The sequence below is a fragment of the Cucumis melo genome, chromosome 8, assembly GCF_025177605.1.
Source record: "Cucumis melo cultivar AY chromosome 8, USDA_Cmelo_AY_1.0, whole genome shotgun sequence".
Taxonomy (NCBI): domain Eukaryota; kingdom Viridiplantae; phylum Streptophyta; class Magnoliopsida; order Cucurbitales; family Cucurbitaceae; genus Cucumis; species Cucumis melo.
Window position 1 is genome coordinate 27,791,963 of NC_066864.1, and position 23,243 is coordinate 27,815,205.

Genomic DNA, 23,243 nt, shown 5'->3' on the forward strand with positions numbered 1-23,243 from the left:
TCTGAAGCAACCGGGATACGATATCAACACCTATTTAGCACCCTTAATTGATGACCTCAAAATTTTATGGGAAGAAGGGGTTCGGTGTTTTGATGCATATAAAGAAGAATATTTCACTTTGCGAGCCGTCTTATTGTGGACTATCAATGATTTCCCTGCATACGGTAATTTATGTGGGGGTAGTGTCTAAGGTTTTAAGGCTTGTCCAATATGTGGAGAAGAGACTACTTCAATCAGACTACACCATGGAAAAAAATACATACATGGAACACAGGAAATATTTGCCAAGACATCATCCTTACAGAATACAAAAATTTTTTTTTGATGGTAAGTAGAAGCATGGAAATCCTCCACAACCCTTGTCAGGGGAGGCTATCTACTTTAAACTCAAAGAAATGATATTTTCATGTGGGAAGAAGTGTGGCAAGAATAATAATGAAGGTGACAATGACTATTGGAAAAGAAGATCAGACTTCTTCGAAACTACCATATTGGAAGAACTTGCATGTACGACATTGTTTGGACGTAATGCATATTGAGAAGAATGTATGTATGAATATAGTAGGAACATTGCTTGATATACCAGGAAAAAGTAAAGATGGGATGAATACTAGACTTGATCTAGTGGTGATGAATATAAGACCAAAATTGGCACCAATGGTTACAGGTAATAGAACTTGCATACCTGCAGCATATTATACATTGTTAAGAGAAGAGAAGTATTGGTTTTGTAAGACTTTGTCTTAAATTAAAGTTCCAGAAGGATATTCATCAAATATTAGAAGTCTTGTCTCTTTGGATGACTTAAAACTTAATGGTCTTAAATCGCATGACTATCACGTTTTAATGCAACAATTGCTTCCAATTGCAATACATTCAATTCTACCAAAGAATGTGAGATACACTGTAAGTAGACTGTGTTTTTTCTTCAATGCGATTTGTGCTAAAAGTTTCTCCGTCTCAAAACTTGATGCATTGCAAGAAGATATAGTTATGACTTTATGTAATCTTGAGAAGTATTTTCCAATCTCTTTTTTCATAATTATAGTTCATCTCGTTGTTCATCTTGTGAGAGAAGTAAAGCTTTGTGGTCCTGTATATTTTCGGTGGATGTACCCATTTGAAAGATACATGAAAGTGTTGAAAAGTTTTGTTCGTAATAGAAATCAACCTGAAGGATGCATTGCAGAAGCACAAATATGTGAAGAGGCTGTTGAATTTTGTTCGAACTTCCTTTCTGGATTAGATTCAATTGGTCTTGGATCACTAAATTGAAGGAAAGACAAACAAATCGATAGACCACTGTCAGCAGGAACATATGTCCGACCTGATATACAATAATTGTAGCAAGCACATCTTCACATTTTACAGAACACTGAAGAAGTACATCCATATATAGAGTATGCTTTCTTATCATCATACACCAACACCATTAAGTTATCCTTCACAACACTTACTTTTTATTTGTTACCTATTTTGTAGACAACATATGAACCATCTGAAAATTAAAAACTCAAGAAGAGTAAAAAATGAACAATGGCTACAAGTTGAACATAATCGATCATGTGCATGGATACGTGATAAGGTGAATGAATACTTCAAATTGTTTTTTGTTTCATTATTATTGGTTACAAATCCCAACATGTAACTATTTTTTTTTAATAAGTGATGTGTGAATTACACGAAGGAAAGGTAGTCTCGAACACAATACAATGGCTTGCACATGGCCCTAATTGTGGTGTAATAACGTATGAAGGGTATATGATTAACGGATCTTCTTACCACACTAAGTCCCCTGATGACCATTGAACTGTTCAAAAAAGTGGGATTATGTTAGTGGCAACGACAATGCAGGTCCAGTCATTGGTGACATGTCTTTCTATGGGATCATTGAAGACATTTGAGAAGTTAGTTACAATACGTTCAATATTGTTCTTTTCAAATGAAAATGGGTTGAAAATAAGACTGGTGTTCGAATAGACGATCTTCATTTCACGTTGGTTGACCTTAGCCGAATTGGACATTCTTCAAATTCCTTCATTATTGCCACACACGAAAAATAAGTCTTTTACGTCTCAGATCCTGTTGATGCAAGGATGGTTGGTTGTTGTAATGCCACCACAAAAAGACTTTTCGTACAAATGTTCTAATGATGATCTTGGAGATATGTTGTCGCACTACCCCCAGTCTCAAAATGGAATACAACAAGTGAAATTGATGAAAGTGGGGATACATACACTAGACTTGACTGTGAAGGCACATGGGTTACCACTTGACTTTCATAAGTATGTAAAGTAATTAAAGTCTCTTTGGATGTCCTTTTTTGGTTATGTTTAATGATAATGATCATCGTTGTTTATTTGTAGGACAAAGTCCGTTCGAGATACGAATCCTACTATTATGAAGCGAAAATATTTCATGTTGAAGACCTTTTTCTACAACTTCGAACATTATTAAGTCTTTTATTCGCCATATTCAGAATACTACGTGTTCTATTATAGTTAGCATGAGTTAATCATGGTGTTTGCGTGTAAGAACAATTTGTTACTTATTTCATAGCCAACATTTGAGACCTTTTGAACTATGAACTTCCTTTTGCGGTTTTGAAACTAATTTTTGTTCTTACTATTACATTAGTATTGTTACTAACTGTTTCTTCTTTTACTATTACAGCAACATTGTAGATATGGTTGATTCGCAGGATGTTGCTACACCGAACGAAAGAGAAGAAAGTAGTACACAAAAAAGAAAACGTGGTCCAACTGAGATGAAGGAAATAACTCGTGCTAGAAGTGAGGGTCAAAGATTAGTGATTGAGTACAACGTGTTAGGTCAACCAATTGGCCAAAATGCAACGAAACTGAAGAGTTTCATAGGAACGACTATAAGGTTCCATGTTTCTATTACATACTTTAATTGGCCTACGGTGCCAAAAGAAATAAAGGACAAAATCTTTGAACTAATAGAGGTAACAATCGCCATCAACATTTCAAGTTTCGTAAACTATCCATTTCTATTACTATGTAACATGTTATGTGAATATTATGTAGGCCGGATTTGTGGTAGACCCTCGATCAAAGAAGATTATCATCCAGAATGCTGGCGTATGCTTTCGTCAATTCAAGTATAGATTGACAACAACATATGTCTTGCCATTTTTGGACGATGTTGAAAAATTAAAATTCCTGCCGAATGAGTACTCCTTCATAGAACAACAACATTGGATTGAGTTTATTGCATCTCGGTTGAAGGAAGACTTCAAAGTAAGTATCACGATTTCGATCCTTTTTTAAACTTGAATTACATATTTATAAGCTCCATATGCTAATTGATTAAATTTTTATAATGAAATGTAAAGAAAAAGAGTGAAAATGGGAAGGAGAAGCGGAAGCAACATAAGTACAACCATAGAACCTTTAGGAAGGGGTATGCGAATCTTATGGAGGAGTTGGTAAGCTGATTTTCTTTATATATTTTTCTTCTTCTATAAGCTATTGTAGGATTATATGGAGTTGGTAAACTAAGAGTATTTACTCGTTAGTTTGATATTGAGATTGTTAATGGATCTAAATCTCCAAGGTGTGGATATTAGGTAAAAAAGTGTAACTACATCAAAGACTCATTGAATTTGAACTAAGTTGGATGCTCATGGGGTTAAGTATCTAGATTCTAAGTCCAAGGGTTCGTAGGTGAAAGACTTAGTCTAATCCTAAGCGCTTTGAAAATTCGAGGACTTTAGAAACATAAAATGGATTTAGGTGGCCTTATGAAATGTAAGGTTAGTTGACTCGTGTTGATATAGTGGAACTAAATCTAAAAATCATTTGAAACGAAGACTCAATGAGTTTAACTTAAGTTTGGACATCCATTTTACTAAGGATCTAAATTTAAAGTTTAAAGGTTTAGAAGTTGATTTTTTAGTCTAGTCTAAGGAGATTCAAGAATGTAAGGACAATAGAAATGTAAAATAGCTCGAATGCTCATAATGAAGTGTTTTTAGAGATTATTGTGATGTCTTGCTAAGTGAAGATAACTGAGAGACTTTAATATTTGTTTCAGGCCAACTTGAAATAGGAAAAGCATATAATCCCGGGGATTGAGTTACTGATAGTGAGTGGTTTATTTTCAAATATTTTCGTTATAAATATTTTCAAACACATTCATAATCCTGTACATTATGAATGTGATGATTTTTCATATGATTGTTTATGATCTGTGTTAAAAATATTTTCAAATATGATATTCGGTTTTCCATGAACTCTTGTATTTCGAAACTGTGGTTGAACTCAAACTTACTAAGCAAATTTTAAATGACAACCGGCTTCTAAAACATTTATTGATTTATAACTAAACTTGAAGGAATTCTAAAAGTATTGATGGCTAAGGATCGAAAATGATTTGAAAATGTGTTTCTAACCATGTTTGGTTTTAAACTTTAAATATGTGATGTTATGAAATAATGTTGGTGATTTTCCTAAAGGTTACGTGAATGTGTTTCCATAGTGCCACCTACAGTTGTTAGGGGGTTCCGGGGCTGAAAAAGACCATGACAGAAGATTCGAGAATCTAAGCCTAGGTGAGGATGTGGATAGAGGATTGTGATATGGCTTCGGGCCAAGCTTTAACCCATGGTGGGTGGCTCTGTGTGCACATAGGAGCTGTATGAATGTTGTTACTGTGGTAGGTGCTAAGTATGTGTGAGCTTCATTTGATCGCACGTGTTTCCTTGTGGATGTGGATCAAGTGAGCTATTTCAGGCCATGTATTTAGTATGCCATCATAGTTGGATTGGATGAATGTTGTTATTGTGGTAGGTGCTAAGTATGCATGAGTTTTGTTTGGTCGCGAGTTTTCTTGTGGACGTGGATCACATGTGAGTTATTATGGGACGTGTATTTAGTATGCTATCATAGTTGGATTGGATTTGATGGATGTTATTGTGGTAGGTGTTAAGTATATGCGGACTCCATTTGGCCGCATGTTTCCTTGTAGATATGGATCACGTGTGAGCTATTCTGGGTCGTATATTTAGTATGCTTTCATGGTTGGATTGGATTGGATGGAGGTTGCTATCGTGGTGAGTACTAAATATGCGTGAGCTAGTTTTGGCCTATGATTCTTTGTCATGTGTGAGCTATCTTTGGCCGTATATTTAGACGCCTTGCCATAGTTAGGTTGACTACAGGTTTGTTGGTTGATTAGTGGCTATGAGATAATGATGTTTTAACAAATATTTCATTATTAAGGCATATTTACAAATTTTCTATTTGAGCATGATTTATGAGTTTTACTTCTAAGAAACTTGCCACTCACGGAGTTTTCAATTTACGTTTTCAATATTTTCTCCCCCTCTTCCCGCGCTCATAAAGATCAAGGACTAAGCATTGGTTGAACCCTCGTCATCAATTGATCTCAATTTTTTTTGTATGTATATAGTTAACTTTTAGAATACATCATGAAGTGGTTAGATGTAGCGAGAGTGACGTTTGAGGACTTGTGTTTGGAGAGATTCCTCATTAGACTGAAACTATTTTGTACGTAAAATCTAGTTTGAATATGATTTTATGCTTGAAATTCTAGAATTGTCTGGATGAATGTGTGATGAGACACACTTGATATGTTATGGATTCTGAAGTTGCATATACATAATATAGAAGTGCAAAATTTCTCCCTTTACAGGTTTGTCTAACCCATATTTTAGGGGAGGTGCTACCGAAATTTTTATAAAATTTTTGAAAAGCATGTTATCAATCTTATGTTTTAAAAAGAATGTTTTAAAGAGTAGATTCACACCACGATCTAAGTTAGAAGCAAAAACTTAGAACAGGGTGTGACATGCTTAATTTGATGGCTTGTTAAGAAACAAAAAATGAATACAAAACATGGATACAACACGACATTGATATTAAGACACGTTCTTTTCTAAAAAATTTGGATATGATATGGCAATAACACCTTTATTAAAATATCTAGGTCATTGATATATATCCAAGAAATGATATAAGACTCATGAAAATGAAAACCTATATAGAAAAAGAGAGGAATGAAAATCAATTACAAAGGGTTTTAAATTCCTTTTTTTTTTTTTTTTTTCTGATAGCTAGATTTAGAACATGTATGATATTTTTTTAGATAGAGCTTCTATGTAAAAATGAAGCATATTTAGTTTCTTTAATGATGAGAGTTATGTCATTTCTCATGTGCATTATGTGTACCTTTAGATAGAGCTTTTATGTGCATTATGCAATTTTCAGTACATAAATATTCTTGTTGTAATATTTGTCTCAAGGTGGATATGTGTACCTTCTATTTAATAATGGAAGGTATTTTTGAAAAAAAAAAAGAGGATCTCCTGACGCACAACATGTAGGGTTGGGAGATCAGAGAGAACAACTTGGTTCCAACACAACTCTCTATTGGCATGTACCCCTACCCTTTACTTCTAGATAGTCACTATTTTCTATCTTCACCTTTGACCGGAATGACTTATCAAGATCCTTGAAAAACTCTTTGTCACTTGTCATGTGATTGGTACACCCACTATCAACCAACCAACCATCACATTGAGTGACTGATGAGAAACAAGTAGCCCCAAAGAGTTGATCTTCTTACTGTTGTACTACAACATATGCTCCTTCTTGTTGTTGAGTTTTTGTATTCTTATAGAATCATTCAATATTCCCTAATAAATGATATCTTCTACTCTTCACATCTAGCCTTCTCCAGCATCTAAAATGTGGATGATTCTACTTTCCATAGTGCTTGCATGTATTAACAGCATCTTAATTTGCAGCAAACTCTAAGCTATTGCTGCCACTTTCCTTCTTCCTTTACCCTTTCTTCTCTTTCCCCCTTCTCCCTGCTGCACTCTAGCTTTCAATACCTCTCAATGCTTCCTTCTTGTCTCATGAACCTCCTATTCTCTTATGCTTGCAAAACACTAGCTACTTCTATCACCTTGAGTTTTGAGAGGTCTTTTAGGTACTCAAACCAAAATCTTCTGAACTAATCTATTGGCAAATAAATTGGTTTATAATGCTTTTGCCTTATTAGCAATCTCAATAACCTTACATGAGTACTCCTTAATAGACTTAAAATCCTTCATTTCCATTCTCTTGAATTCTCGCACCAAGTTCAACACTTTCATGCACTTAATCTTCTCATCATTTTTTAATATGGCGGGAGACACAGCTACATATAGGCAAGCTCGAGCTTTTGCCTTCCTGGTGACCCTCTCCTTGTGAGTCTTGATCTGATGTATTGTTGGGTTATCTCAGAAAGTGGAGCAATCTCATAGTCTTGCTCAATTTCTTCCCAATAATCACAACCCTTCATGTAGGCTTGTACCATGCTTGATAGTTTTCACCATCAAACATAGGTGGAGCCAATGAAGAAAGTGATGGAACTTAAACAAGCACAGCGGAAATAGAATAGAAAAATTTGTCCTAATTGCATCTAATTAACATGCAACCCTAAACAAAAAAAAAATAGGTTTTAGGCAAAGTTTTACCTTTGTGGTTCCGAAAAAATCATCTACTTCTCGATCACGAACTTGGACCACCACTAGTAGTCACCTACTATCCTCTAGACTCAGAACCGGGTTGTAGATGAGGGAATTGAGAGAGAGATGATTTTAGGAAGAAAATGATAGATTTGAAAGGGGTTGGTTTTTCTTTTGTTGTGAGAGAGAGGTGAAATTCTTTTAACGAGAATTTTAAAAATTTTTAAACAAAATTTTTAAAAACATTATTTATAAAACAATTACATGTAAAATGCATGAAATTACTTCACCATGGCTCAAGACCTCACAAATCACTTACTCTTAGTGGGCTTGGTGTCATCACCACGAGGCTCCATCTAGCCCACTAAGAGTTATCCCACTAATCCCACTAACTTTAGTCAAAGGGTAAAATGATCATTTGACCATTCAAGTCAAAGTCAACATTTTAACTTTTTATCATTTTGATCATTTGACTAAGCCGACCTCCCAAGCATGAATTCACGATCATTTTCTCGAAATTCAAATCATATTTGGATCAACAGCTGGTCAAAGTTTGACTTTTCAAAGTCAAAAGTCAACATTTTGACTTTTAAAACTTGACCAATTCCTTAAATTTCGAGCTTTCGAATATGAATCCACATTCATATTTTTAATATTTAAACTGTATTTAAACATAAAGCTCTATCTCGAACTGATAATCGATGATCATACCATATATATTCGCTAGTTTCTCTCTCTCTACCTAAGTTGATTAATTCTCCAACATATTACTTTAAGTTTATTCCTCATGAACTAGTAGTGGAACCTAATGGACCTATAGATCATGGACTCCAACGATTCGAGATTAACTAGCAAAATTCTTTTGGGTCAAGCTAATCTACATTCGTTAACTAATTAATGGGTCATTCCATTAAAGTCTCCTGGTTGCACTCCCCTCACTATAGATATATTTGTACCTATCTGATATAATCATGATCAATAAGTTAATCATTCAAAAGTTGTTTGTAACCTCGACTGGATCAAAATACTGTTTAACCTCCAAGACTACATCTTACTCTTTAAGTCCTACTGATCTACTATTAAACAATTGGTTCTAGGTCCAACCTAAAAATCGAATCCCTCTCTGACCAATGAGAGGGTGGGGCCCCTTGTTCACGACTTGAATTCAGTCATTAAAGGAACAACCTATCTATTAACCCTAATCGAGTAAGAATGAATTTCGTCTTGCACCCTATGCCCCTAGCTATCCACCCAATCTTATCCTGAAATGAGAAGCTTATTTTGTTAGCATTTATGAGATGCCCTCACCTATTCAAACTTAAGGATAATCTCGTGTGAACATGAGTTTATAGTTAGCTCATGATTAAGATTAAGTTACCTAGGTCATCAATAATTGAAATAGTCAGTTTTAAATAGTAAACGATGTTATAACATAAAAGTGACTTTTTCATGGTTCAGTCTTATGTAAACTTTTTATATATGATGTCCCTACTTTAGGATCACATCATTTGTACAAACTACAAAGTGGGTCGGATAATCTCGTGTGAACAGGAGTTTATAGTTAGCTCATGATTAAGATTAAGTTACCTAGGTCATCAATAATTGAAATAGTCAGTTTTAAATAGTAAACGATGTTATAACATAAAAGTGACTTTTTCATGGTTCAGTCTTATGTAAACTTTTTATATATGATGTCCCTACTTTAGGATCACATCATTTGTACAAACTACAAAGTGGGTCGGATCCATACTGTCCCAAAAATAAGGTGTCCAACCTTATTCGATACTCTACTATTTAGGCTACATAATCGAACTTGATCCACGTTTATGTATTTGCATAAAGTTCAAGTTTACTTAAAATAGCCTCGGGACCTTAGTTTATTGGATGTTGTTGGAATATGTATCCTAAAACTCGTACTTTGTTATTTGATTCAATAAATTTTATTATTGAATGCTATAATCTTAAAACCAATAAGTTAAGATCCCGAGGCTATTTTATTGAATTTGTCAAATACACTTGAACTTTATGTAGAGACATAAATATGGATTAAGTTCAAGTTAATAGCCCAAATAGTCTATAGTGTATGAATAAGGTTGGGCGCCTTATTTTGGATAAACACTATGGATGCGGCCCGCTCCGTAGTTAGTACAAACGATGTAATCTTGAATCGTTTATGTAGAGATATGGGAGTGGGAGCATCCTATGTAAATGGTTTGCATAAGACTGGAACCACGAAATAGTCATTTTTTATTATAACACCGTAAACTATAAACTGACTATTTTAATTATGATGACCTAGGTAACTTGAGCTAACTATGAACTTCTGTTCATTCGGTAGTATCCTTAGATCTGCATAGGTAAGGGCAGCTCATCATCGCTGGCCCAATAAGCCTCACATTTTAGGGATAAGACCGAGTGGATAGCTAGGGACATAGGGTGCAAGATGGAATTCACTCCTACCCATTTTTGGGATAGTAGATAGGTTATTCCCTTAAGGACTGAATCCAAGTCTTGAACAAGGTGTCCCACCTTCTCATTGGCCCGAGAAGGATTCAGGTTTATATGTTGGACCTTAAACCAATTGTTCAATAGTGGATCAGTGGGTCTTAACGAGCAAGATGTAATCTTGGGAGTAAAACGATATTTTGACCCAGCCAAGATTACGAACAAACCTGTGAAGGATCAACTTACTCATCATGGTTATATCAGGTGGACAAAAATATATCTATAGTGAGGGGAGTGCAACTAAGACTCTTTAGTTAACGAATGTTGATTAAGCTTGGTTTAAAAGAGTTTAGCCAGTTAATCTCGAATCGTTGGAGCCCATGATCGATAGGTCCATTAGGTTCCATTACTAGCTCATATGGATTCAACTAAGAACAATATGTTGAAGTAACTTGAATTGTTCGAATTAAGAAAAGAGAGAAAAGCTGACAAATATGTATGATATAAGTCGGTAGATATAAACTTTAAGCTTTGTGTTTAAATATGATTTAAATAAATATGAATATAAATTTATATTTCGAAGCTTGGAAAGTTTTGAAACAGTCAAAGTTGTAAAAGTCAACTTGTTGACTTTTAACTTTGAAAAACAAAACTTTGACCAGATTTATATTGAAATATGATTTGAATTTTAAGAAAAATGAATGCGGATTCATACTCGGGAGGTTAGAATTAGTCAAGACGGAAAAAATAGTAAAATAGTGAAAGTTTGACTTTGACTTAATTGGTCAAATGACCAAAATGCCTCTTTGACTAATTATTTTATTAATTAACAGTTAATGGAAAATATGGTAGATTATTGTGAATTTGAAGCCACTAGTTCCATTAAGAATTAATGAATTAATTAGGTGTTAAACATATATAAAATAATTTGCATGCAATTTGCATGTAAATTTCATATAAAACATTTCTCATTACAGAATGAGAGAGGTTGATGTTTTTCTAAAAAACCACCTAAACGATACACTACTTCCTTCTTTCTCTAAAAGTTTTACTTCACAAACCGAGTTCAACAACTCTGTTCTTGGTCCTGAGCTTAGTAGATCAACTTAGTGGTTGTCCTTGCTCGTGAATTCAGGCAAAGAAGAAGTTTTGGATCGAAGAAGAAGTTCAGAACTATAAAAGGTAAGTTCAACGTTTATCTCTTATGCTCTTTGCTTAGGTCCATCGCATAACATATGCATGTTAATTTCTAAATCGTTTATATGCATATAGAGTAAAGCATGATTCTAAATCTTCTGCTGCAGCATGTCTCTTAATGTTTTCCATCCGATGTATGGTTATAGTATTTAATTTCACTAATAATTTATCAATGACGATTTTATTGAATAGGATATGATTACAAAACTACGACTTTTAGGACATAAATTTTAACAAAAAGACTGTTTGTTCCTAATTCCATTTCTAACAACTCTCATAGTGCATCACTTAGTTTCTCTTGAAGATATTTCACTAATTCTCACTCACAAATTCTTAAGAATTGAGGGCTTTGATACCACTGTTATTGTTGTAACTAATGAGAAGGAAATGAGAAAAATGGGAAGTATCAATTTCATTCTAGAAAGCTCCATATAAATACACATCTTACATCTAAAAATAGATTCCACAAAGTCAGCAACTAATCCTACTAACTCCACAAGAATAGGAACTTAAACTTAACTACACCTAAAAATAACTTCAACTATTTCCTAGAAAATAGAAATTAACTAAACCAACTCAAAAACTAATTTGTAGTTTAGTTACTAATACATACCAATAGGGATTTTCCCCTTGTATCTTAAGAACATATTTTCACTTCTTAGGAGCATCATTAAATTCTTGGGAAAGGTTGCAGACTAGACCTTCAGCATCTTGCCCCTAAAACAAGTTAAAGCTATAGTAGGAATAGAAATAATATATTCACTAGTAAGAACATAGGCTTTTGAGCTAACAACATCTTGGAATTAAACAAGGATAACTAATGAGCAGCTTGAGAACATGATAACCATATGACACGCATAACTTAATTCAACACAAAGGCTCTTCATTATAGAACTGAGCATAAGTCCCTATTTTATACAGTATGTTGGCCAAAAATAGAGAAATTCAAGATGAAAGGGAGGAAAGACACCAACTGGCAATGTCAATCTTATGCAAAATGACATATTTGACACTCAACTTTGTTTACCAACTAGCCAGTCTTAGGCCAAATCTTTCTCACACCATCTGCCAATTCTAACACAAGATACCTCATGATTGGTCTTTGCTTAGTAACATTATCTCCACTACCTTTTTTAAAACATTTATTAATAAGAACTATTAGAACAAAAAACAGAGACTCTTCACATACACTTTTCTAAAACCAGGAGTATCATAATCATTAAACTCAAGTGACAAATTCACAAAGAGCTCTTGATCAAGTTTAAGATAGTAACAACCAAACATTCAACACATTTATATATTATCGAACCCACTTCTTAACAAATAATTCCATAATCTCTAAACAATAATATTGAGCTCAACCAGATAGCTCTTTCTTCGTTATGGAAGGGCACTCCATCAAGGCGCACAAAGGAAACCTGGAAGATAGGATTCTTTTTATTTCTTTCTTGATCTTAAGAATAATACTATCTTTATTAGAATCTGAGTGTTCAACGAAACCACAAGTGGATAAAGTTTAAAATAAGTGAATTTACCATGACAGTGAAGGTGAAACAAAGTTGATTAATGTTATAAGTTTAAGTGACAAATCATAGCTACCAGAATCAAGAGCCTACTTACGTATAACATACAAGAAATGTGGAAGTTACAAAAGGTCTTCACTTGTTCACTTGTTATATTTTTTGGTCTTATTTTACCTCCTTTCTTCCTAAAAAGAAACGCCAAAACATTGATGAAAATTCTACATAAGTTTGCACACATTTCCAACATTTTTTTAAAATATAATCGATACAAAGGAATTTAGACCATAAAAACCTTGTGGTCTTACTAACACACTATATTTACCATATGCCAATATATATTTACCATATGCCAGATGAATTATACTCTTAAATCAATTTTTCAAAAGTTTTGGAGGATGACTACCCATAGCTGCAATCCTGCTTCCAAACTCAAGTAACTCTTTACTTGTATCATCTCTATGAACAATGACCTCTGTGAAACACAAACAATCATTTCGATCTTCCATTGCTATCTCAATTGCCCTCACCAACTCTTCCTCTGTATGAACCTGACGTAACGTGCACACAAAATTTTATTTTAAATAAACCATTTATAGAAAAATACAAACGAAACGAAAACTTTTTTCACGTCTCTTTCTTATGCATGACGTGAACGAATTTATTGAACGACTAATTGTCCTTGAAAATTTGATACATTAAATAAAATAGAAAAATATATTGATCAAATAAATCATTTTCCCAATTCTCAAACATTAAAATGTATGCAAAAAAAAAAAAAAAAAATAGAGGTAGATACATTAGGAAGAGTATTTTATTTAGAACCCAAAAAGAATATATTTATATTTGTTTATGATTTTTTTTTCTTTCTAAAATGGGTATCCATATTTTTCCTAAATATTCACATAGTGTACATGAAAATTAAAAGTAGTAGGAGAATTGACCTTTGTAGTCCAACAATTGCCTTGATGATTGTTTACAGCCTCAACAAATGCAGTGTAATCCCAATTGTTGATAATATTGTATGGGCCATCGTGAATTTCTACTTCAATTGTGTATCCTCCATTATTTATCAAAAATATAATATTGTTTTGTCCCAATTTTAACATTGTAGACACATCTTGTGGAGCCATCTGTTACAATATAATCATTCCATATATTTAAGTTAAGATGTAATTGAGAGTATCAAAATTTCAATTTTAGAATAAGCATATATAAACAATAATAAATAAATTAAATTTAGAATAAAGGTATTTATAGATATAAAAGTTGACCTGAAAACTTCCATCACCAATGCAAAGAACTAAACGCTTTTGTGGAGCAGATTGTGCATATCCTAAAGTTGCTCCCAAAGACCATCCAATTGATGCATACAACAATTGTATCTCATACCTACACATTTCATCACTCTTATTCAATTTGGTCCTTCCTATGTTACTTTCTATTTCTAAAATATGTCTTGACCTATCTAATACATTCCTTAAAATCGAAACAAACTTAAATCTACATAGACATTTGAATTGTTTAGAGACAACAATCAAATTAACTAAAAAGTACAAAGTCTAAAATAATATTTTTGAAAATTGACAATAAAAAATAGGTACAATAACATTTTGGTCTCTATACTTCAAAGTTTTTTCAATTTTAGTCTTTAGTTATCCAATGTTATATGAACGAAAAGGAACAATTTATTTACGCTTCGTAGAAAAAACTCACTATAAGATAAAAAATTATAATACTTGATTTTTCTATGAACTGAAAATATTTTGTCAATTTTTTCATATTTTGATAATTTTTTCAAATTAAATTTTTGTTGAACTTAATTCAATCATAATAGCAATAATAATAAGGGGCGTTTGCAAAAATAGTAAAAAAATTTATAATAATAGGATTCATGTCACTACATTTTTTAAAGTGCAAAAGTAGTAAATTTAAAACCGGATAACCTTCTATTAGCTCTCCATCTAATATCATTAATTACTTGTCATATTTGTTATATTTGCAATATGCAAACAAAGAAGCTATGGGATATTTTTCTAAATTTTTCTTTTGTTATATGATGCAATTTCCCTAATAATAATAATAATAATAATTTACTTGCCAAATATAAAATATGAAATATTTTTTAAAAATATGTACTAAAATTTCCTTTAAAAATATTATATTAAAATTATATACATAACAAAAAAAAAAACAATAAATAGCATTGGATATGAAATTTAAGACTTATTAAAAGTAGGAATGAGCATGCTAGACCGAAAAATCGAACCGACCAATCAAATCGAAGTTGGTCGGTCGGTCGAAAAACGAGTAAAGTCAGTCGGGGTCAATTTCAAAATATTTCAAATTGAGAATTTTCAAAAAAATATTTCTAAGTGTTAAATTAAATCGAACCGACAAAAATCGACCGATCCTTATTCATCGATGTTGAGGTCGATTTGAATATTTACTAAACCGATTATGATCAGTTCAGAGTCGATTTGTCAAAAAATCAACTCCAAGCGACTGATTATCACCCTTAATTAAAAGTATAGGAATTAAACTTGAAGAGGAAGAGATGAAAATTATATTATAACTCCAATAATATAACGAAGAATAAATTGGTTAAGTAAATAAAAATACCCGCATGATTTTGGTAGTTTAAGTTTTTGAGAATGAAACCAAGAGTCACCAGTCTCCGCTATCACAGTCATGTTGCTGCTCAACATTTTCTGTATATGTTTGAAAAGAACGTTTACTCGCAATTCCTCCCCAGCCTCCGATTCCGGTGGACCCGACTCCGCTATATAAATCCGCCGATAATTCTCATAAGCCCTCAAATTGGGCTTCAACCGTTTACCCAAAGCCCTAAGAAAATCCTTCATTTGAACCCCCCCATAACTCGCCCCATTCGGAAACACAACGCCATCTGGTTTTACCATTATGGCTTTGTTCTTTTTGTAGGTAAGTGAGTCCCCACTGTTTCCAGTTCGTCTAAAGTGGCTCCCACGAAAATTGAGGCGTCCGCTATTTCCACCGTCTCCCCGCAGAAGGCGGTGCTCACTGTTCCCCAGTAAGTTCCTATGAAATGTGGGTGGTTCTCCGGGAACATGCCTTTTGCCGATGGTGTAACCGCGACGGCGTAGCCACAAGTGTTGGCTAGCTCTAGGAATGCTGCTTCGGCTTTGGCGGGTCGTAGCTTCTTTCCGCCGATCATTACGGGCTTGATCGCGGTATTTAGAAGGTCAGCTGCTTTTTCCACTGCCATCTCTAATCCCATTTGATTACTTTGCCTGTAATATCATTAAGCAACAGTTAATCATAGATTAACTTTTTTTTTTCTTTTTTAATTTGATGTTGACACATTTGCAAATAAGGTAATTATATATAAGTATTTGTAGATATAACAAAATGCAAATAAAAATTTTAGTGTAGCAAGATTTAGATCTAATCAAAATGTATGGTACATCATATCCTTAATAGTAATCTATTAGTAATAAGATAGATGTTTATCAACCATAAAGTTTATCATGATAGGTTATATTTTTTATTTTTTAACAAAATTTCAATTTTGATTTTGATTTTTTGGTATTGATGACCCATTCTAAGTCACATAAATGTTTAATGATCCATTCTTCACAAACAAATAAAATCTAACAAGCCAATGTCCACTACTGTTTTTTAATTAGAAATAACCCCTAATATTATAGCCTTCGAATGGAATGGTCATATGTCTATGGTAGTCTTCATTTATCTTCACTTTGTTGTACTTTCACCATAAATATTAAGATAGATGAAGAGAAATGAAGATAGCAATAGAGATGACCATTGGGTTACACCATTAGGTTACAACATGTTAAATTTGCTTGCTGGTTGAGGGAAGAATTCTCATGGTCATTATCTTCATAATTACTATGTCCTTTAAATTAAGTTGGAATATTTATTGGGATGGAAAATATTTACTTGGGGGAAAGTGACAGGGGGATGAGTGGTTTGGCAGAGAAAGAAGGATGAGGAATAGCCACCAAATTGCAACAAATGCTAATGTAAACTGGTTTGCTTTCCTCCAAACACTTGCAAATTGCTTTATCTATTTGCCACTGTGCATCTTCCAAATTGTCAATAACGGCCTATATACACAACCACAAGAAAGAAAGGAAACAAAAAAAGTTATTTAGGACTTCTGCTCATCATCACTTCTTTTCATAGTCATTGTGAAAAACTTCGATGCTTCCAAAATACTTTTTATTGCTTGCCCCTAGCATCCAAGTTGTACTCAGTAAATGAATAATATTTTAATTAAAAAGGTAGCTACCTGATAACAAGTGACATTTTGGAAGCATCGAAGTTCTTGACTAAAATCCGGCAACCCAATTGTATGATGAAGAATCTTCTTACTCCCATAATCATTTGAGTTTGGTCCACCCACAATACAAATCACAGGAAGATCCTCAGAGTAAGCACCTGCAATAGCACTGATAAGACTAAGGCTACCAACGGTGAATGTCACAGCACAAGCTCCAACACCACGGTTCCTGGCATAACCATCTGCCGCATAACCAGCGTTAAGCTCGTTACAACACCCCACAAGGTTCAACCCTTTTTCTGCCACAAAGTAATCAAACAAAACCAGGTTAGAGTCTCCTGGGACCGAAAAGATATCAGACACACCGATTTCAACCAGTCGACGGGCTAAGTAGTGGCCGAGTGTTGATGGTACAGTGACGGGCGGTGGGACTATGACCAATGGGGAGCCATTATTGTTGCTGCTAATAAGTTTATCGGAGGCTAAGGAGCCATTGGTTACATGCTCAATCCTTGGGTTATACGCTGCCATTGGCCTGGTTTGAGTTTGGAAGTGATTAAGCTTATTCATCGGTAAAATTTGGCTGATGCCTAAACTGTTTATCCACATCGTGATTCCCATTGATCACTCTTACATTATTGTCTAATTTTCACCTTGTATATAAACAAAGGATCTTTGGGACTTTTTTGTGGATGCATGTGTTAATGTATAGAACAAGTGGCTTTTTTAATCAACTTTTGTGTAGTAGGTAAACTTTTAAATGAATGGACAAATATGAGTTAAAATTATAGAGAGAATGATTAGGTGTATTCCCTTATTATACATAGAAAAAAAAAATAGAAATGATCCTTCTTTTAAAGTTATTTTTTTTTATTGAGGGGAGATGAGATTGCATAATAGATGGATGCAACGCGTAACTTAAGTTGATGCTCAAGTTCTTTTCATAAAGCAAGATATTTCAATTCTTTATGTATATTTGCCACTCTTATTGCATAAGAAGAATTTGTCTTGTGAGAAATTATGATTTGACAATTAATTTAGTGAAATGTACAACAGACACATGCAACAAGAGATGCATAAAGGTATATTCCTAAGATATATATGTAGTATGTAATGTTAGAGATTTAGTGGTGTCATGTTTGATCAAGTGTAAACTATTTTAATTTGAGAAAAAAATAGTAAATATCGTAATAAAGATTAAAAAAAAAATGATGAATGTAGAATAGTAAAACTGTAACAAATATTGGGTTTTGGAATAGGTCTTGCCTCAAACAATCCTTAAGTATTTATTGGTTTACCAACATGAATTGAGTTGATAAAATACAAACTAAATTTTTGGCTCACCAACTTTAAATGGATATGGGGTTTGAGTTGATATTTTTTACAACTCACCTAAACTCTCCCTCCTACAAATGCTTTCAATGGAAACCCATCAACCATCGTCAGCGACTACCACTATCACACTCGAGAAACCACCTCTAGACTTCAAAAACCACCTCTAATGACAACCCTTAACGTTATTTACGGTTGGACCATTTGGCTTAAGATCTTATAGATCCTTGAGGATGTGAGTGCACATTATTGGGATGGGTTGAGTAATGTAATTTTTTTTTTTTACCAACAAGAAATCTTGGATCGGTTAGGTTGGCAACTTGAAAAACTCAAATAAAGGTCTTCAACACATTTGGTTAATTTGGTTAACGGTTTATTATTATTTTTTCTCTTATTAATTGAAAGTTCTTAAATTTATATACATGTCTAATAGTCAAAATGTCATAAAAATGAAAATGTGTAAAATACAAGAAGCTCATTTAGAATAACTTAAAAAAAATATTTCCAAAAAATGTATTTTCAATTTAAGCATTTTTCTAAAAACTCCTTAAAATGAAAAACACGTATATGCTTGGCAAATTTTTTCAAAAGTGTTTTTAGGTAAAAATTTGTTTGATTTGTTATATATTAAAAGTTTTTTTATATATATAATTTTAAATTAAAATAAAAGAATTTGACCATGGAGATTTTGATAGGTGTTCGATAATGATCATCAAGGATGGTGGTCGGAGGTGGCCGAGGACAATCACTATAAATGATAATAAGAGGTTAGCGACAACGATCATTGGAAGTCAATCAATGGTGCTCATCGAAAACAACTGTTGGTAGTTGGTCGATAACTATCACAAAAAAAAGGTCGATGAAAGTTGACCCACATTTGTCACTGATCACAGAAAAATGATCATTAGTAGTTGCTAGAGTTATTATCGAAAAACAGTCGATGAAAGTTGGCCAACAACAATGTTGACCGGCAACAATCTTCGAAAAACGGTCTACAAAGTTGGTTGACAACAATGAATGAAAGTTGGCCGACAAAGGTCACCGAATAATGATCGACAAAAGTTTATCGACAAGGACCACAAAAAAAACGGTCATCGATTGTTGGCTAGCAACTGTTACAAAAAATAGTCGATGAAAATTGGCCAACAAAGATCACTAGAAAATGGTTGATGAAGTTGACCACCAACAATCACCAAAAATTGGTTCATGAAAGTTGGTCGACAACAATTGACAAAAATTGGTCAGCAATCGTCACTAAAAATGGTCAAAAAACGTTGCCGAAAATCAGTGGACAAAGGTTGGGCAATGACAATGCCAAAAAATAATGGCTGGAGGTTGACAACTGTAGCAGTCGGAGGTTGACTAATGATAGCTGTCAGAAAACAGTTTTTGAAAGTTGGTCGACGACAATTATGGAAAAAGGTTGCTAAAAAAATGGTAAACAAAAGTTGACAGTTAGCCCTCAACAAAAAAAACAATTGCCATAAAAACATTCTTCGGAAAAGTTGATCAACGATGGTTGTCAGAAAGAAATGGTCGAAGGTTGACCATTAACGATCGAAAAAACAGTTGTCAAGAAAATGGTGACTAGAGGTTCACTGGCGACGGTTAGTGGTCGTTGATAGTTATCCTGCGGTAGTTGCCATAAAACGATCGTTCGAAGTTTGGTCATTTGCAATTATCAAAAGCAATCGTTGGAGGTTGGTTGGAAATGAATGTGGAAAAAATGGTAGACGAAAATTGGTTGTTGACAATTGCATAAAAAACATTGGTAAGAGGTTTTCACCGATAATGGTTGTTGGAGATGGTAGTCGATTGTTGGCCGACGATAGTTGACGGAGACGGTTGTCAAAGGTTGGTGACGGCATATGAAGGTGTTGGTTAGAGTGTTCATGCAAATTAGGAAGATTAAACATTAAGCATTCAAATTTCATTTTTCTGAAAGTTGGTTTTAAGTATTTATTCGAGACCACGTTATTTTATAAACTTGTTTTTCAAAATCTATTTTAAATGATCGCTGAACACATAAATTTTTTTCAAAACAACTTAATTTTTAATTTAATCACTTGAAAGTGTAATCCAATCATACCCTAACTATCCATGATATCTATGACAAACTTTATAAAAAAAGAAACTTTTCCAAAAAGAAAAATATTAAGAATTTATAAATTCATCATTTTTAAAAGAAATATATATTTTTTATTAATATATATATAAAATTCGGATTGGATCGTACCAACTCAACAAAAATAGAAAAACTTCAACAACTCAATCTAAAGTGAAACTAAACAAATCAAATTTTTACAAATCTAGATTAGGTAGTCCGAAATGTTTGAATTATTGAATCATTTAAACACCTTCACTTGAAGATAAAAAAAAAAATGTTTGAAACTAATAGATGAGAATACAAAATGAATGATGTGTTTGGTTGTGTGTTTCCAATATAATTTATGAAAATAAAGGACAATTTTACACAATTTTAATAGAGTATAATTAATTAAATAATAAAAATCCAATATAGGTAGTCACCGTACTTTAATAAATGAAAGAATTAAAAGAAATGAAAAGACATTTAAATGAATGGATCATAGCTTTAGGGGAAAGTGATTTTTTTTTTTCTTTTGTCCCCATCCTTCTCTTTTTCGTTATTAATTTTTTCGTAACAACACAATGAACGTCAAATGCCAAAATTTTAAAATATGTTTTCTAAAAAAAAGGTTATAATATTTTTTTTTTATATTTATAACCTACTTTCCTTTTTATAAACAAAACTTGTTTAGAGTTAAAAAATATCATAGAAATTGTTATAATAAACTATTTGTTTAATAGACATATTAATATCGTAATATTCACAATAAATCAAATATTTTTAATAATATTTTTAAATACATATATTATATTTTTTATTATATTCTTATTAAAGTATTTTTTCATAAAATATTTTCTACATAGTACAAATACAGTATTTTCTCCCTAATATAAATACAGAGTAAAGTAAATTATTAGAACAATAAATTTTTAAATAGAAAAAAAGTTTGTCGGAAGTGTGTTTGTTTTTCTTTTTTTAAATATTGCTAATAATCTCTTTTATACTAATAACCATAAGTTATTAATTATCTATTTTTTTAAAAAAAACAACCCATGATTATTAAATACAATAAAAATAAATTATAGAACCACCTCTTCATCTTCACGTGATAAAACAAGTGTAAAGACAATTTCCAAATCAAACTGTTATACGTAGTCAAAATGCAATTACCATGAGTAGCAATTAATGGGCATCGCCATGACAAAAGTATTGTGCTCACTATTTTTTGAATAGGAAATTTTAAATAAGTTATTCTTGATATTACTCTAATGATTGTTGTATATACTTACCTATCAACAATACTCCAATATGAAAATCTCTATTAATTTAGCTACCTAGTGACCCCATTCCTCTGTTTTGATCTTTGTCTCAATAGATTGGTTTCTACATGATTTGATGCTCCAATGGCATGGCCTCAAACATTCTCTTATTTCTATATCGTTGTATGTCATCACATACTTGAGAGAATGATATCTTTCAATTAGCATAATGAACTTTATATAGTAAATTAAATTTATAGAATGAGAAGACATCTTAGATACAAAAATTTATTTATTTATTATTGGCATGAATTGTTAAATTAATGTCGGTTAATGGATGGCTTTGTAACGATAAAAAAATTAATGAAAATTATTTTCTAGAAGAATGAATGAAACCTTGGAAAGCTAAAAGGTTTTTTGAAAAAAAAAAAGAAGTATAACATTGATGATTTATATATTTAGTGGTAATTTGTTTTAAATGTAATTGATATTTAAATATTAATTGTTGATTAATTTAAAAAGTTACGTGACTTTTTAATTTTCTTTAACGTTTATTTAATAAATTTTAAAACCGACAAAATTACCACTAATGTTATAGGTACAATTACTCAAAATGAAAAGAGAGAAAACTTGAAGAAAAAGATTCTCCGAACAGATGTTAAAATATGATCATAATTAATTCTTATATATACCCAACTTGCAAACCCACTTTTACGTTTGCTTTGTTTTTTCCTTTTTTTTTTTTTTTTTTTTTTTTTTGAATGGAAATAATTTTTATTATTTTAAAAAACCAGATTAAATAACATTTTGACCCAATTACCAGTCGATCTAAATAACCACAGTGAGTCCTAAGTTAAAGTATTAAACGGTGTTTTTTAAGGGAGAATCGAACTTCTAACTTAGAGATAAATAATACATGTATAATATCAATTGAGTTATGCTTATTTTGATAATATTAGTGTATTTTTTTAGTGTAATTATTGCTAGATTTGACTTTTTAAAGTAGCAATAAAGATGTATAAGTATATTCCATTAGGTATATAATTAATAGAATTAATGAATAAAAGTAATGGTAGAAAATATATAAATAGGTATGATTGGGAAAACAATTAAAAGGTCGTTTAGATAAATATTGTTTTATGGACATAGATATTAAATGTGTGAAATTTGAATGTTTGGACTATAAATGTCTAGAGTAATTAATGTCTGCGTTTGGATATACAAGATAATTAATGTTTGAAAATTAAGGGAATGTATTTGATTTAACAATTTTTATATAGAACTCAAAACTAAATAATTATTTAATGAAATGGAAGAGAACAAGTAATGTAGTCATAGATTAGATGAATATTTTGATTAAGTATTAATTAAAAATTTTTATTTAATAATTAATAATTTAATTTAATTAAAATATTAATGATTAATTATAAAATCTTATATTAAATAGTTTTATATGATTAAAATAATATAAAATATTAATGATAGATGTATTAGTTAAAATTTATTATTTATAAATAATATATTTATATTCACTTGCGGTACAACAATAATGGAGATGAAAAAACAAGACCTAACCCGCCAACTCAACTTGTATTTTTCGGATTAGATTGACCCT

At 32.1% G+C, this 23,243-nt stretch overlaps 1 pseudogene; it reads right to left on the reverse strand.

Moving 5' to 3' along the window:
* Nucleotides 1-12,827: 12,827 nt before the first annotated feature.
* On the reverse strand, nucleotides 12,828-17,660 carry LOC103502149 (pyruvate decarboxylase 1-like; annotated as a pseudogene).
* Between the last annotated feature and the right edge of the window lie 5,583 nt (nucleotides 17,661-23,243).